Genomic DNA, 15,801 nt, shown 5'->3' with positions numbered 1-15,801 from the left:
AGCTTCATAACCTTTTTTTAAATCTGACATGTATCACTTTATGTGGCAATAACACTTGAATGCTTAACATATCCCCGTGATTCTGATAGTGATATTTTGTAACACATTGTACTTTATATTAATGGTAAATTTAGGTCAATATATATTTAGTTTTTCTTGTGAAAATATCTAAAGTTGCACAATTTCATTGAAATGCGGTGATGCCCCATATGTCTTCAGAAACTACTGTTTGGTCACACAGCAGGGCTTTGAAAGTAAGAGCGCTGTTTGTGTTTTGGGAATGCAGATTTTGCAAGAATATTTTGAGGGTGACGTTTGCGGAGTTCCAAAAGTACCAAAACAGCAGAAACCCCTCCAAAGTGATCCCATTTTATAAATTACTCCTCATAATGAATTCATCAACACCGGCAATTACTATTTTTGTCCAACAGGTGTTTTCACTCTGCAACATCCAGAATTGCAAATAAGCCAGTTTAGTGCCCAGCTTGCGCTTATGGAGACAAGCACCCCATGCATTTTAAGTGGGCTCTCCTCGCAAGAGAAATGCCAAATCTGTGGATTCTTTGTCTTACCATTAACGTGGAAACCCCTATTTTTTAGAAGGAAAGATGACGGTCCTGAGTTAGGGCTTGTGTTTTTTGCTATCCTGGCTTTTTCCCCAAACAGCTTTGTTCCTGCCATATTTTTGAAGCATATTTGTCTCAGAAAAGCCACAGCGATTCATAGTCAAACATAAATGGCTGAAATCATTCAGCTAGTGTCTGATACATGCTGCCCGTATTAGCTATCAGGTTTCCTTTAAACCCTCATACAGCTAAGTCAAACTAAAATAAAACAAAGTGATGACGTCCGGAATGAAGGAAAAATTACAAAAAATATTATTTTCCTCAAAAGTTAAAAGTGTTCAGTTCTCAAGTTTCTATCATTTTATTTCCTGTAGATAGTTATAATGATTAGGACTTTTACATTCTCTGTAAACAGTCAGTCCATATGCTTTGTTTATTTTCTGCTTAAAATTTAATGGGTGAAGAAAAAAACTTTTGCAGAAACCCAGGATTGAACCATGTACCTTTAGATCTTCAGTCTAACGCTCTCCCAACTGAGCTATTCGGCAGGACACAATTAGATTCAGGAATGTTCAACACACTGTAGATGTCACAACTGGATGTATTTATTTTTACTTTGATTTGTTTTTGCAAGATTATCTATATTTGAAAGTCCAGCTATTTTGCGCACATATTTAAGAACTTACATTAATTCTTTGTGAATGAATAGAAAAAAACAGCAATTCTGCATTTTTTTACATTTTCAAATTTACTCAATTCGCCAGGGTAATTCTGACTGTGTCTCTGTAGGACAGGTGATGATTGAGCATAAAACACAATTTGTAAGCATAATGTTGCATCAAGCCTTATTTTTTTCTTAGGTGCAAACAATTGAAGTGAAGAAAGGAGATACAAATTTAGAGAAAATATTCTACTGATTGCTAATGTTGAAAGTGAAAACATTTGTCCCAAAATGTGGTGAAACTTTGATGTCAGTATCACATGCGCATTTCAGACTTGTTAAACTATGTTCATCTGCTCTTTTAGCTTTTGTTTATTAAGTATATTTATAGTCTATTGATGCCTGAGGTAAAAAAATCTGAAATTAGACTTACTGGTAATTCGGTTTCTAGGAATCTTCCACGACAGCACCATAGGAGGTTCACTCTCTGCCCTAAAAGGGACAGAGAACACATAGAGATGAAATAGTCCCTCCCATTTTCCTATCCACAGTATTTTTCTGGTGCCAAAACAACAACTAACATATGCACAATGAAACTATTTGATGTTCCCAGAAGTCTTTAGTGAAAGCACAAATTCAGGACATTTAAGATTTGCCTCAAGGACCCCCAGGAATACTGCCATAGTGCCAACGTTGAGAATTGGTTTTGCTAAGCCCCATCACTTTTAGTTTTTGATTTGAGATTGCCACCAATGGAGCGGACCCCCAACTAATCAGTAACAGGAGTGAAGCTGTACAATTTCTTGAAAGAAAATGTTAATGTCAGAAGTAGGATTCGAACCCACACCTCCAGGAGAGACTGCGACCTAAACGCAGCGCCTTAGACTGCTCGGCCATCCTGACTTCTTCTGGCTTTTTTAATTTAACTCTTTCTAAGCTAAGCAGTAGAAAGATGAGCATTACTTGTGATGAAAGGAAATATACCATGATTTATTTTATTTTAATATTGATTTGTAACCTATTAGTTACAACCAATTTTGAGCTTCATGACCAAGCACCGTTTTTTAAATCTGACATGTATCACTTTATGTGGCAATAACACTGGAATGCTTAACATATCCCCGTGATTCTGATAGTGTTATTTTGTAACACATTGTACTTTATATTAATGGTAAATTTAGGTCAATATATATTTAGTTTTTCTTGTGAAAATATCTAAAGTTGTACAATTTCATTGAAATGTGGTGATGCCCATATGTCTTCAGAAACTACTGTTTGGTCACACAGCAGGGCTTTTTGAAAGTAAGAGCGCTATTTGGGTTTTGGGAATGCAGATTTTGCAAGAATATTTTGAGGGTGACATTTGCGGAGTTCCAAAAGTACCAAAACAGCAGAAACCCCTCCAAAGTGATCCCATTTTATAAATTACTCCTCACAATGAATTCATCAACACCGGCAATTACTATTTTTGTCCAACAGGTGTTTTCACTCTGCAACATCTAGAATTGCAAATAAGCCAGTTTAGTGCCCAGCTTGCGCTTATGGAGACAAGCACCCCATACATTTTAAGTGGGCTCTCCTTGCTAGAGAAATGCCAAATCTGTGGATTCTTTGTCTTACCATTACCATGGAAACCCCTATTTTTAGAATGAAAGATGACGGTCCTGAGTTGCGGCTTGTGTTTTTTGCCTTCCTGACTTTTTCCCCAAACAGCTTTGTTCCTGGCATGTTTTTGAAGCATATTTGTCTCAGTAATGCCACAGCGATTCATAGTCAAACATAAATGGCTGAAATCAATCAGCTAGTGTCTGATACATGCTGCCCGTATTAGCTATCAGGTTTCATTTAAATCCTCATACAGCTAAGTCAAACTAAAATAAAACAAAGTGATGACATCCAGAATGAAGGAAAAATTACAAAAAAATATTATTTTCCTCAAAAGTTAAAAGTGTTCAGTTCTCAAGTTTCTATCATTTTATTTCCTGTAGATAGTTATAATGATTAGGACTTTTACATTCTCTGTAAACAGTCAGTCCATATACTTTGTTTATTTTCTGCTTAAAATTTAATGGGTGAAGAAAAAAACTTTTGCCAAAACCCAAGATTGACCCTGAGACCTTTAGATCTTCAGTCTAACGCTATCCCAACTGACCTATTTCGGCAGGACACAATTAGATTCAGGAATGTTCAACACACTGTAGATGTCACAACTGGATGTATTTATTTTTACTTTGACTTGTTTTTGCAAGATTATCTATATTTGAAAGTCCCGCTATTTTGCGTACATATTTAAGAACTTACATAAATTCTCTGTGAATGAATAGAAAAAACAGCAATTCTGCATTTTTTTTACATTTTCAAATTTACTCAATTCGCCGGGGTAATTCTGAATGTGTCTTTGTAGGACAGGTGATGATTGAGCATAAAACACAATTTGTAAGCATAATGTTGCATCAAGCTTTATTTTCTTCTTAGGTGCAAACAATTTTAAGTGAAGAAAAGAGATGCAAATTTAGAGAAAATATTCTACTGATTGTTAATGTTGAAAGTGAAAACATTTGTCCCAAAATGTGGTGAAACTTTTATGTCAGTATCACATGCTCATTTCAGACTTGTTAAACTATGTTCATCTGCTCTTTTAGCTTTTGTTTATTAAGTATATTTATAGTCTATTGATGCCTGAGGTAAAAAAATCTGAAATTAGACTTACTGGTAATTCGGTTTCTAGGAATCTTCCATGACAGCACTTTAGGAGGTTCATTCTCTGCCCTAATAGGGACAGAGAACACATAGAGATGAAATATTTCCTCCCATTTTCCTATCCACAGTATATTTCCGATGCCAAAGCAACAACTAACATATGCACAAAGAAACTATTTGATGTTCCCAGAAGTCTTTAGTGAAAGCACAAATTCAGGACATTTAAGATTTGCGTCAAGGACCCCCAAGAATACTGCCAAAGTGCAAACATTGAGAATTGGTTTTGCTAAGCCCCATCACTTTTAGTTTTCGATTTGATATTGCCACCAATAGAGCGGAACCACAACTGATCAGTAACAGGAATGAAGCTGTACAATTTCTTGAAAGAAAATACTAAGGTCAGAAGTGGGATTCGAACCCACAGCTTCAGGAGAGACTGTGACCTAAACGCAACGCCTTAGACCGCTCGGCCATCCTGACTTCTTCTGGCTGTTTTAATTTAACTCTTTCTAAGCTAAGCAGTAGAAAGATGAGCATTACTTGTGATGAAAGGAAATATACCATGATTTATTTTATTTCAATATTGATTTGTAACCTATTAGTTACAGCCAATTTTGAGCTTCATGACCAAGCACCGTTTTTTAAATCTGACATGTATCACTTTATGTGGCAATAACACTGGAATGCTTAACATATCCCCTTGATTCTGATAGTGTTATTTTGTAATACATTGTACTTTATATTAATGGTAAATTTAGGTCAATATATATTTAGTTTTTCTTGTGAAAATATCTAAAGTTGTACAATTTCATTGAAATGTGGTGATGCGGATATGTCTTCAGAAACTACTGTTTGGTCACACAGCAGGGCTTTGAAAGTAAGAGCGCTATTTGGGTTTTGGGAATGCAGATTTTGCAAGAATATTTTGAGGGTGACATTTGTGGAGTTCCAAAAGCACCAAAACAGCAGAAACCCCTCCAAAGTGATCCCATTTTATAAATTACTCCTCACAATGAATTCATCAACACCGGCAATTACTATTTTTGTCCAACAGGTGTTTTCACTCTGCAACATCTAGAATTGCAAATAAGCCAGTTTAGTGCCCAGCTTGCGCTTATGGAGACAAGCATCCCATACATTTTAAGTGGGCTCTCCTCGCTAGAGAAATGCCAAATCTGTGGATTCTTTGTCTTACCATTACCGTGGAAACCGATATTTTTAGAATGAAAGATGATGGTCCTGAGTTGGGGCTTGTGTTTTTTGCCTTCCTGGCTTTTTCCCCAAACAGCTTTGTTCCTGGCATATTTTTGAAGCATATTTGTCTCAGTAATGCCACAGCGATTCATAGTCAAACATAAATGGCTGAAATCATTCAGCTAGTGTCTGATACATGCTGCCCGTATTAGCTATCAGGTTTCCTTTAAATCCTCATACAGCTAAGTCAAACTAAAATAAAACAAAGTGATGACGTCCAGAATGAAGGAAAAATTACAAAAAAATATTATTTTCCTCAAAAGTTAAAAGTGTTCAGTTCTCAAGTTTCTATCATTTTATTTCCTGTAGATAGTTATAATGATTAGGACTTTTACATTCTCTGTAAACAGTCAGTCCATATGCTTTGTTTATTTTCTGCAGAAAATTTAATGGGTGAAGAAAAAAACTTTTGCCAAAACTCAGGATTGACCCTGGGACCTTTAGATCTTCAGTCTAACGCTCTCCCAACTGACCTATTTCGGCAGGACACATGTAGTTTCAGGAATGTTCAACACACTGTAGATGTCACAACTGGATGTATTTATTTTTACTTTGACTTGCTTTTGCAAGATTATCTATATTTGAAAGTCCCGCTATTTTGCGTACATATTTAAGAACTTACATAAATTCTCTGTGTATGAATAGAAAAAACAGCAATTCTGCATTTTTTTTACATTTTCAAATTTACTCAATTCGCCAGGGTAATTCTGAATGTGTCTTTGTAGGACAGGTGATGATTGAGCATAAAACACTATTTGTAAGCATAATGTTGCATCAAGCTTTATTTTCTTCTTAGGTGCAAACAATTGGAGTGAAGAAAAGAGATGCAAATTTAGAGAAAATATTCTACTGATTGTTAATGTTGAAAGTGAAAACATTTGTCCCAAAATGTGGTGAAACTTTTATGTCAGTATCACATGCGCATTTCAGACTTGTTAAACTATGTTCATCTGCTCTTTTAGCTTTTGTTTATTAAGTATATTTATAGTCTATTGATGCCTGAGGTAGAAAAATCTGAAATTAGACTTACTGGTAATTCGGTTTCTAGGAATCTTCCACGACAGCACCTTAGGAAGTTCACTCTCTGCCCTAATAGGGACAGAGAACACATAGAGATGAAATATTTCCTCCCATTTTCCTATCCACAGTATTTTTCCGATGCCAAAGCAACAACTAACATATGCACAATGAAACTATTTGATGTTCCCAGAAGTCTTTTGTGAAAGCACAAATTCAGGACATTTAATATTTTCCTCAAGGACCCCCAGGAATACTGCCAAAGTGCCAACGTTGAGAATTGGTTTTGCTAAGTCCCATCGCTTTTAGTTTTCGATTTGAGATTGCCACCAATGGAGCGGAACCCCAACTGATCAGTAACAGGAGTGAAGCTGTACAATTTCTTGAAAGAAAATGCTAATGTCAGAAGTGAGATTCAAACCCACACCTCCAGGAGGGACTGTGACCTTAACAGAGCACTTTACACCAATCGGCCATCCTGACTTCTTCCGGCTTTTGTAATTTAACTCTTTCTAAGCTAAGCAGTAGACAGATGGGCATCACTTGTGATGAAATGAAATATACCATGATTTCTTTTAGTTTAATATTGATTTGTAACCTATTAGTTACAGCCAATTTAGAGCTTCATGACCAAGCATCGTTTTTTCAATCTGACATGTATCACTTTATGTGGCAATAACACTGGAATGCTTAACATATCCCCGTGATTCTGATATTGTTATTTTGTAACACATTGTACTTTATATTAATGGTAAATTTAGGTCAATATGTATTTAGTTTATCTTGTGAAAATATCTAAAGTTGCACAATTTCATTGAAATACGGTGATGCCCCACATGTCTTCAGAAACTACTGTTTGGTCACACAACAGGGCTTTGAAAGTAAGAGCGCTATTTGGGTTTTGGGAATGGAGATTTTGCAAGAATATTTTGAGGGTGACATTTGCGGAGTTCAAAAAGTACCAAAACAGCAAAAACCCCTCCAAAGTGATCCCATTTTATAAATTACTCCTCACAATGAATTCATCAACACCGGCAATTACTATTTTTGTCCAACAGGTGTTTTCACTCTGCAACATCCAGAATTGCAAATAAGGCAGCTTATTGCCCAGCTTGCGCTTATGGAGACAAGCACCCCATACATTTTAAGTGGGCTCTCCTCGCTAGAGAAATGCCAAATCTGTGGATTCTTTGTCTTACCATTAACGTGGAAACCCCTTTTTTTAGAATGAAAGATGACGGTCCTGAGTTGGGGCTTGTGTTTTTTGCCTTCCTGGCTTTTTCCCCAAATAGTTTTGTTCCTGGCATATTTTTTAAGCATATTTGTCTCAGTAATGCCACAGCGATTCATAGTCAAACATAAATGGCTGAAATCATTCAGCTAGTGTCTGACACATGCTGCCCGTATTAGCTATCAGGTTTCCTATAAATCCTCATACAGCTAAGTTAAACTAAAATAAAACAAAGTGATGATGTCCAGAATGAAGGAAAAATTACAAAAAATATTATTTTCCTCAAAAGTTAAAAGTGTTCAGTTCTCAAGTTTCTATCATTTTATTTCCTGTAGATAGTTATAATGATTAGGACTTTTACATTCTCTGTAAACAGTCAGTCCATATGCTTTGTTTATTTTCTGCTTAAAATTTAATGGGTGAAGAAGAAAACTTTTGCACAAACCCGGGACCTTTAGATCTCCAATTTAACGCTTTCCCAACTGAGCTATTTCGAAAGGACACATTTAGATTCAGGAGTGTTCAACACAATGTAGAAGTCACAACTGGATGTATTTATTGTTACTTTGATTTGTTTTTGCAAGATTATCTATATTTGAAAGTCCCGCTATTTTGCGTACATATTTAAGAACTTACATTAATTCTTTGTGAATGAATAGATAAAAACAGCAATTGTGCATTTTTTTTACATTTTCAAATTTACTCAATTCGCCAGGGTAATTCTGACTGTGTCTCTGTAGGACAGGTGATGATTGAGCATAAAACACAATTTGTAAGCATAATGTTGCATCAAGCTTTATTTTTTCTTAGGTGGAAACAATTGGAGTGAAGAAAGGAGATGCAAATTTAGAGAAAATATTCTACTGATTGTTAATGTTGAAAGTGAAAACATTTGTCCCAAAATGTGGTGAAACTTTGATGTCAGTATCACATGTGCATTTCAGACTTGTTAAACTATGTTCATCTGCTCTTTTAGCTTTTGTTTCTTAAGTATATTTATAGTCCATTGATTGCTGAGGTAGAAAAATCTGAAATTAGACTTACTGGTAATTCGGTTTCTAGGAATCTTCCTCGACAACACCTTAGGAGGTTCACTCTCTGCCCTAATAGGGACAGAGAACACATAGAGATGAAATAGTCCCTCTCATTTTCCTATCCACAGTATTTTTCCGATGCCAAAGCAACAACTAACATATGCACAAAGAAACTATTTGATGTTCCCAGAAGTCTTTTGTGAAAGCACAAATTCAGGACATTTAAGATTTGCCTCAAGGACTAGTGTTGAGCCACCCCCGTAGTGTTCGAGTTCGGTTCGGTTCGTCGAACACCCGTGTGTTCGCCGAACTGTTCGTCGAACTGTTCGTCGAACACCTTCGAACACCGTTAAAACCAATGGCAGGCAAACAAAAACACATAGAAACACATAGAAAACACCTTCAAAGGTGTCCAAAAGCTGACAAACTGCTCAGAAGACATAACTAACACATGGAAAAGTGACAAGTACATATAGTCATGCGAAAATAAAAGAGGTGGAGGAGTAAAAGGAGGGGGAGACACAGATATAGGCATGTCATGCCCTTCTAAAATCCAAAAAGTGAGAAGCCGACACGGCCAGTCCGCTCCTGCCCGTGCCACCTCCGTGTCGCCGGGTTTGTGCCAGAGCCGCGGTGAACCCTGACGGCCAGCCCCCCTCTCCCAATACTGGTGCCTGTCCGCTGGTGGGTCGAGCGAGCCCCCCTGTGGTGAAGGCAGCTCTAAGCTTTTTAATTTAAATTGTCTCTCTAATTTGAATGAATACACTTTAAATCCATTTACAATGATCTATTGGAGGGCAAGTCTCATGCCAGCAGCCGCGGTAATTCCAGCTCCAGTAGCATCCACTAAAGCTGCTGCAGTTAAAAAGCTTTTATAAGGATCGAGCTCGGCTGTCCACCGCAATGCATCCTACTGCCAGTCCCAGCCCCTATGCCTTGGGGTGCCTCCTGATGCTCTTCACCAAGTATCCCATGGTCCCGAAGCATTTCCTTTGAAAAAATTAAGTGTCTAAACTACAGGTGGTGCAGCTTGCTTAACAGCCGGGATAATCCGCTGACTAGCAGACACTGCTACTAGGCACAAAGTATTTCCTGGGCTAGATGCAGTTAAAAATTTGTAATTAGATACTCTCGTTGGATGCTGAGAAAGCATTCCATAGAGTCTCCTGGCACGCCATATATGATTCTCTTAAAAATCTTTGGGTAGGGGTCTAGGGGACCCTTTTATAGCCAAAATCACGGCCCTGTATCGCAATACGTCACCTAGGCTGAAGATAAATGGAACTGTAGCACCCTGAGGGCTCGGTTGCTACAGACGTATTGCACCTCACCCAGAGGTGTGATATCTCACTCTCAGGTAAGGATGGAGTGTGGATCAGGACCCGACACCTGCATGCATTACACCACATTGCCGTGGGGCAGGGCGACCAATATGCCCCTGAGATGGGCACGACAGTCCCTGTCCCTGGCTGGAGTGGGGGGAGGGAACACTGAGGAAGGGGAACCCTGTAGTGCAGGAGCAGGGAGGAAGCAGTTCCTGGGTGCATTGAGAAGGGAGTATAAAAGGTGGGCACCATCTTAGTTCAGTGCAGAGAAGTCTGAGCAGAAGTGGCAGGGAGCAGGGGCTCTGCATGAGCTCTGCTCCAGAGGTGGGCCTAGTAACAGAGGCCCAGGCCTGGAAGAGGGAGAAGGAAGGAAGAGGAGCGGAGAAGGCTCCAGGAACGAGGAATGAAGGGATCCCAGGGGTGCGGATGGGCGAGTCGCCACCGCACGCCCGAATCCACCTGCGTGGAGGGGTCAGGCCAAAGGGGGAGACCGGTCCCCGAACTAGTGGAGGCAGGAAACGACCCTCAGCTAGAAACCGGAGGCTCTGACATTTTATGTGGCGCAGCCCCTCGCTACACCCGCTAGGAAGGCACCACATAGGGTCAGGGAAACTGGCGCCAAGTTTACCAAGAGGAGGCCCGAGGCAGCCGGACAGAAGTGTTGGTAAGAAAGGCCAGACAAAGGACACACAAAGGGGGTCCTGTGAAGTACTCCAAAGTTATCTGGGAGTTGTCTGAGCCCCTCACCTGGTGAGCACAGTACAACGTGGGCAGCCGTTACCTGCAGACGTGGTCTGGATAATAAGAACTGTGAGTAAAGGCCCTGAACTGCATCACTGACTCCGTGTCGTTACTGCTGCTGCCCTTCACCATCACCCCCATCCTCCGCATACACTGCCCTGAGGCTATACTCCTCCCGTGGGGAGTTATGCTACGCTCTGCTGCACCCACAACACCAGCCTCAGCGGTCTGCCCTGTAGCGGCGGTTCACTCTGACCGCAATCCACGGGTGGCGTAGTCGGACATTTAAACATCAAAACCACATAAATAGTTCCGCCACTGGTTTGACCGCCCTGAGCCACGGAACTGGGTCGCCGCCACGAAGACTACAACCACCAGCATCCACCAAAAAGGGTCCGGCTCCGGGTGTCCCAAGGCCCAGGGGGTGCGTCAGAACATTTTCATCACCTTTCACAATCACCAATGGGACAAGGCAGTGATGTCCTCTGTCCCCTCTCTTATACATCCTAGTGACGGAGCACCTGCTCTCATCAATTCGCCATAACCCCAATATTAGGTGGACTGAGGTGGGAGGCACCGAGTACAAGTGCTCTCTATTTGCTGATGATGTCCTAGTATATATCACTCAATCACATATATCCATCCATGCTGTTATGGCTGAAATAGATCACTTTGTTACATGGTAAAATTTTAAAATCAATGCAGCGAAGTCTGAGGCCCTCGATGTCGTCCTCCCCAAATCCATATAGGATTCCATCCAGTCCAACTTTCCCTTTGCCTGGCCCTCACAGGGTATCAAATACTTAGGAATTCCTATTCATAGAGACCTCTCCCATCTATGTTATCTTAATTTTGGGCCCTTTATTGAACAACTCCATACAGACCACGGTTGGCAAGTTAGAACTGTAAGATTCACTACGTGAACCACTGGTGTTTTGTGGAAAAGCACATGTACACTGCGTTCCAAATTATTATGCAAAAAGTGTTTAGGAGTGATAAGGGAAGAATTTGTTTGTTTGTCAGTTAAACTCATTGATGGTGATGTGTGTCAGGGCTCTTTATATCACTGTAAGCAATTGCAGACACCTGTGCTAATTAGTTTGGCAGGTGTGTCCAATGAAAGGCAAGACTACTTAAGAAGGCTCTCTCACATTATTAAGCAGCCTACATTTTCTGCCAAAATGGGAAAGAAAAAGGATGTGTCGGCTGCTGAGAAGCAACAAATTGTGGAGTGTTTAGGTCAAGGCATGACTACAATCAACATTGTGCGATGATCAGGATGAAGTGTCTTGGCAATCAAGAAGTATGTAGCTGATTCACAGTACACACGTGTGCGTGCTGATAAGGGAAAATTGAGGACTCTTTCCTACAGGCAATTACGTCAGGTTGAAAGAGCAGCGGCAAAAAAGCCTTGTCATAGCAGCAGACAAGTTTTTGAAGCTGCTTGTGCCTCCAACGTCCCCCGAACAACAAGATGCAGGGTCCTTCAGAGGTTTGCAGCTGTGCATGCGCCATCCTGTCGACCTCCTCTATCCACTTCACACAAGCAGAAACGGCTCCAGTGGGCCAAACATTACATGAAGACTGATTTCAAAACTGTTTTGTTCATGGATGAGTGCCGTGCAGCGCTCGATGGTCCAGATGGATGGAGTGGAGGATGGCTGGTTGATGGACACCCCACGCAAACACGGCTACAGCGCCAACAAGGAGGAGGTGGAGTAATGTTTTGGGCTGGAATCATGGGGAGAGAGATTGTCGGCCCCTTTAGGATCCCTGAAGGCGCTAAAGATGAACTCCATAATGTATCTGGATTTTCTCAAACAGCACTTCCTGCCATGGTTCAAGAAGAAGAACCGTGTATTTCACAGCAAGATCATTTTTCTGCATGATAATGCACCATCTCTTGCTGCACATAAAACATCTGCATCTCTGGCTGATATGGGCATAAAAGGGGACAAACTTATGGTGTGACCCCCATGCTCCCCTGACCTCTACCCCATTCAGAACCTTTGGAGCATCATTAAAAGGAGTGTCTATGATGGCGGGAGGCAGTTCACAACTAAGCAACAGCTCTGGGAGGGTATTCTGTCCTCATGCAAAACAATTGAAGCAGAAACCATCCAAAACCTGACAAATTCAATGGACGAGAGAGTTCAGAAGCTCCTTTCGAACAAGGGGTCCTATGTGAAAATGTAACATCACCTAGAATAAAGTTTTGAGTTGAAAACTGTTTGATTTCAGTTTCTAACAACCTGCTAATGCTTATAATTTCAAAAATGACCATTTTTTTGGTCTTTATTAAAATGAAAAGGTTGATCGAAAAGTTTGGGGGATCTAAGAGTGTGGCAACCCAGTAGTCATGATTACTTCGAATTCTGACAATATGAGGGTCATGCTGCAGGTAGTGCAGCAAGAAGGCACTTATGTGCCTTGCGCATCTCGGAGCCCCAAAATTATTTTCCGGGCTAGATGCAGCTAAAAATTATTTTTAATTTTAAATCTGGTGAAGCTTTAGTATAGATGGCCTAATAGGATCAGTGCTGCACACTGCTACAAAGCCCAAATTATTTTCCAGTCAAGATACAGATAAACATGATTAGTAATTTGAAAGCTTAAAACGGTTGGTAGGGTGATTTTTACCAATCATCAAGCTTTTACTCTCCCCAGGATGACACAGGGGTAGAAAAGACGTTTCGGATCCATGATTTGTTCATCTTTATGAACGTGAGTCTGTCTACATTATCAGTGGAGAGCCGCGTGCGCTTATCTGTCAGCACACCACCAGCAGCGCTGAACACACGTTCAGACAGAACGCTGGCTGCGGGGCATGACAAGATCTCCAAGGCGTAAGTGGCTAGCTCCGGCCATTTATCCAGATTGGAAGCCCAAAAAGAGCAAGGGTCCAGTGACACAGTCGTGGCTTCAATGTTTACTTGGAGATACTCCTGTACCATCGTCTCTAGGCGTTGACTATGTGTCAGACTTCTTGTCTCCTGTGGCCTTGCAAAAGATGGGCTAAAAAAGTGGTGAAATGATTCCGCAAAATTGATGTTACCAGCAGATACTGTGGTTCTGTTACGGTTTGAGTGCTGAACACTTGACGGTCCCACGGTTGGCAAGTTGGAACTGTGAGATTCACTACGTGCACCACTCGTATTTTGTGGAAAAGCACATGTAAGATTCTGCAACAGTCACTGCTGATACTCCTGCATGCGTGCATCCCTTTCTATGGCAGGAATAATTTCTGCAAATTTACTTTTGTACCGGGGATCTAACAGTGTGGCAACCCAGTAGTCAGGATTATTTCTAATTCTCACAATTCGAGGGTCATGTTGCAGGTAGTGCAGCAAGAAGGCACTCATGTGTGTTGCGCATCCAGGAGCACCAAGTCCCTGCTGTGTTGGTGGCGAGGTAACAATCATGCTTCCTTCCTCTGTCCTCTCCCCCCAACCTCGCACAACATAAATGTGATCAAGGTCTCCCTCATCTGATGAGTCTTCCATCAGTTCGTCCTCCACTTCTTCCTGGGCTCCTGCACCTTCCTCACTAGTTTGGCTGCTACCATGCGCCCTGGTAAAACCATCTCCCCCACCCTCACATGCCTGCCGCCTTGGTGCTGCCGACCGTCTGGACCTTGCAGATGTTAGCCCTTCCGCATACAACTCCTCCTCCTCTACTTCCTCCACCTCCTCTTGTGCCTCCACCTGACTCCAAATTCTGTTTAACATGTGCTCCAGCATGTAAATCACCGGAATAGTCATGCTGATAATGGCATCGTCAGCACTAAACATCTTCGTCGCCATTTCAAAACTGTGCAGAAGGGTGCATAGGTCCCTGATCTGAGACCACTCCTCCAGCGTGATTTGCCCCACCCCTGAATCTCGTTGGCCCAGGCTATACGTCAGAACGTATTGCACCAGGGCTTGTCGGTGCTGCCACAGTCGCTGCAACATGTGCAGAGTTGAATTCCACTGGGTAGGCACATCGCATTTTAGCCGGTGAAGTGGCAGGCCCAACGACTTCTGTAGAGATGTAAGTCGCTGAGCTGCGGGATGCGAACGGCGGAAGTGAGCACACAGCGACCGTGCCCTCTGCAGAAGGCCATCTAGTCTGGGATAGTGGGCTAAAAATTGCTGGACAACCAGGTTCAACACGTGAGCCATACAAGGCACGTGTGTGACATTGCCCCGGCGAAGGGCCGCACCCAGGTTTACAGCATTGTCGCACACGGCCTTCCCTGGTTTCAGGTCCAGTGGAGACAACCATTCATGAAATTGGTTCTCCAGAGCTGACCACAACTCCTCAGCTGTGTGACTCACATTTCCCAGACATTTCAATGTAAAAACCGCCTGATGACGTTGAGCCCTACTGCCAGCATAGTAAGGAGGTGTGCAGGATCCCTTCTGCGCAGTTAGAAAGCTTGTGGCATGACCAGACAGGCTTTGGGTGCAGGTGGAAGACCGAGAGGAGGTTGAGGAGGCAGAAGCAGTGGAGGAACTTTGACATAAAGAGGATTGACGCACAACTCGTGGGGACGGCAAGACTTGGACAGCAGCCCCTTGTCCTGCTGTCACCATAGTTACCCAGTGCCCAGTCAGCGACATGTAACGCCCCTGTCCATGCCTACTCGTCCAAGTGTCTGTGGTGAAATGCACCCTGTCACACACAGAGTTTCTCAAAGAAGCGGTGATGTTATGTGCGACATGCTGGTGGAGCGCAGGCACACCTTTCTTTGAGAAGTATTGCCGACTGGGCATCTGGTACTGGGGCACTGCGACGGACATAAGGTCTCGAAAATCCTCTGTGTCCACCAGGCGGAAAGGCAGCATTTCTGTAGCAAAGAGCTTGCAGATGGTGAAATTCAACCTCTTAGCTTTCTCATGGCTAGGAGGAAATGGTCTTTTACTTGTCCACATCTGAGGGACCGAGGGCTGGCTATTGTGCTTAGACGGGGTTGATAAGGGTGTCCCCGGCAAACTGCCGGTCTGTGAGGAAGATGCAGGCGGACATGTTAGGTTGCCTTGATCCAAAGGTGGTGCTATCGATGTCGGACAGCGCTCAACACCAGCTGGTGTTACCACCTCCAAAGAAAATGATGACCTGCCAATCACGCTGGCTGTTGCGGGTAAAGAGGTGGCAGGTCTGCGCCCCAAAACAGGTGTGACTGCTGTCCCCCCAGTCACAGAGGATGAAGAGGCCGCGGATGCACAAGATATGGCAGACGGTGGTTGGCCCGGCCGGCTAGGCCGCATTGTAGCACACTGAGCTTCCC

General features: G+C 42.1%; 1 non-coding gene across 1 annotated transcript; it reads right to left on the bottom strand.

The window, feature by feature from the left end:
• Window positions 1-2,047: 2,047 nt before the first annotated feature.
• On the bottom strand, window positions 2,048-2,130 carry TRNAL-UAG (transfer RNA leucine (anticodon UAG)). Its single transcript has one exon. It is a non-coding gene; the product is annotated as a tRNA-Leu (tRNA).
• Window positions 2,131-15,801: the final 13,671 nt, after the last annotated feature.

This window comes from Phyllobates terribilis, unplaced genomic scaffold, assembly GCF_046119375.1.
Source record: "Phyllobates terribilis strain yellow unplaced genomic scaffold, ASM4611937v1 Scaffold_65__1_contigs__length_7625178, whole genome shotgun sequence".
Taxonomy (NCBI): domain Eukaryota; kingdom Metazoa; phylum Chordata; class Amphibia; order Anura; family Dendrobatidae; genus Phyllobates; species Phyllobates terribilis.
This window is presented reverse-complemented; position numbering and strand designations above follow the sequence as displayed.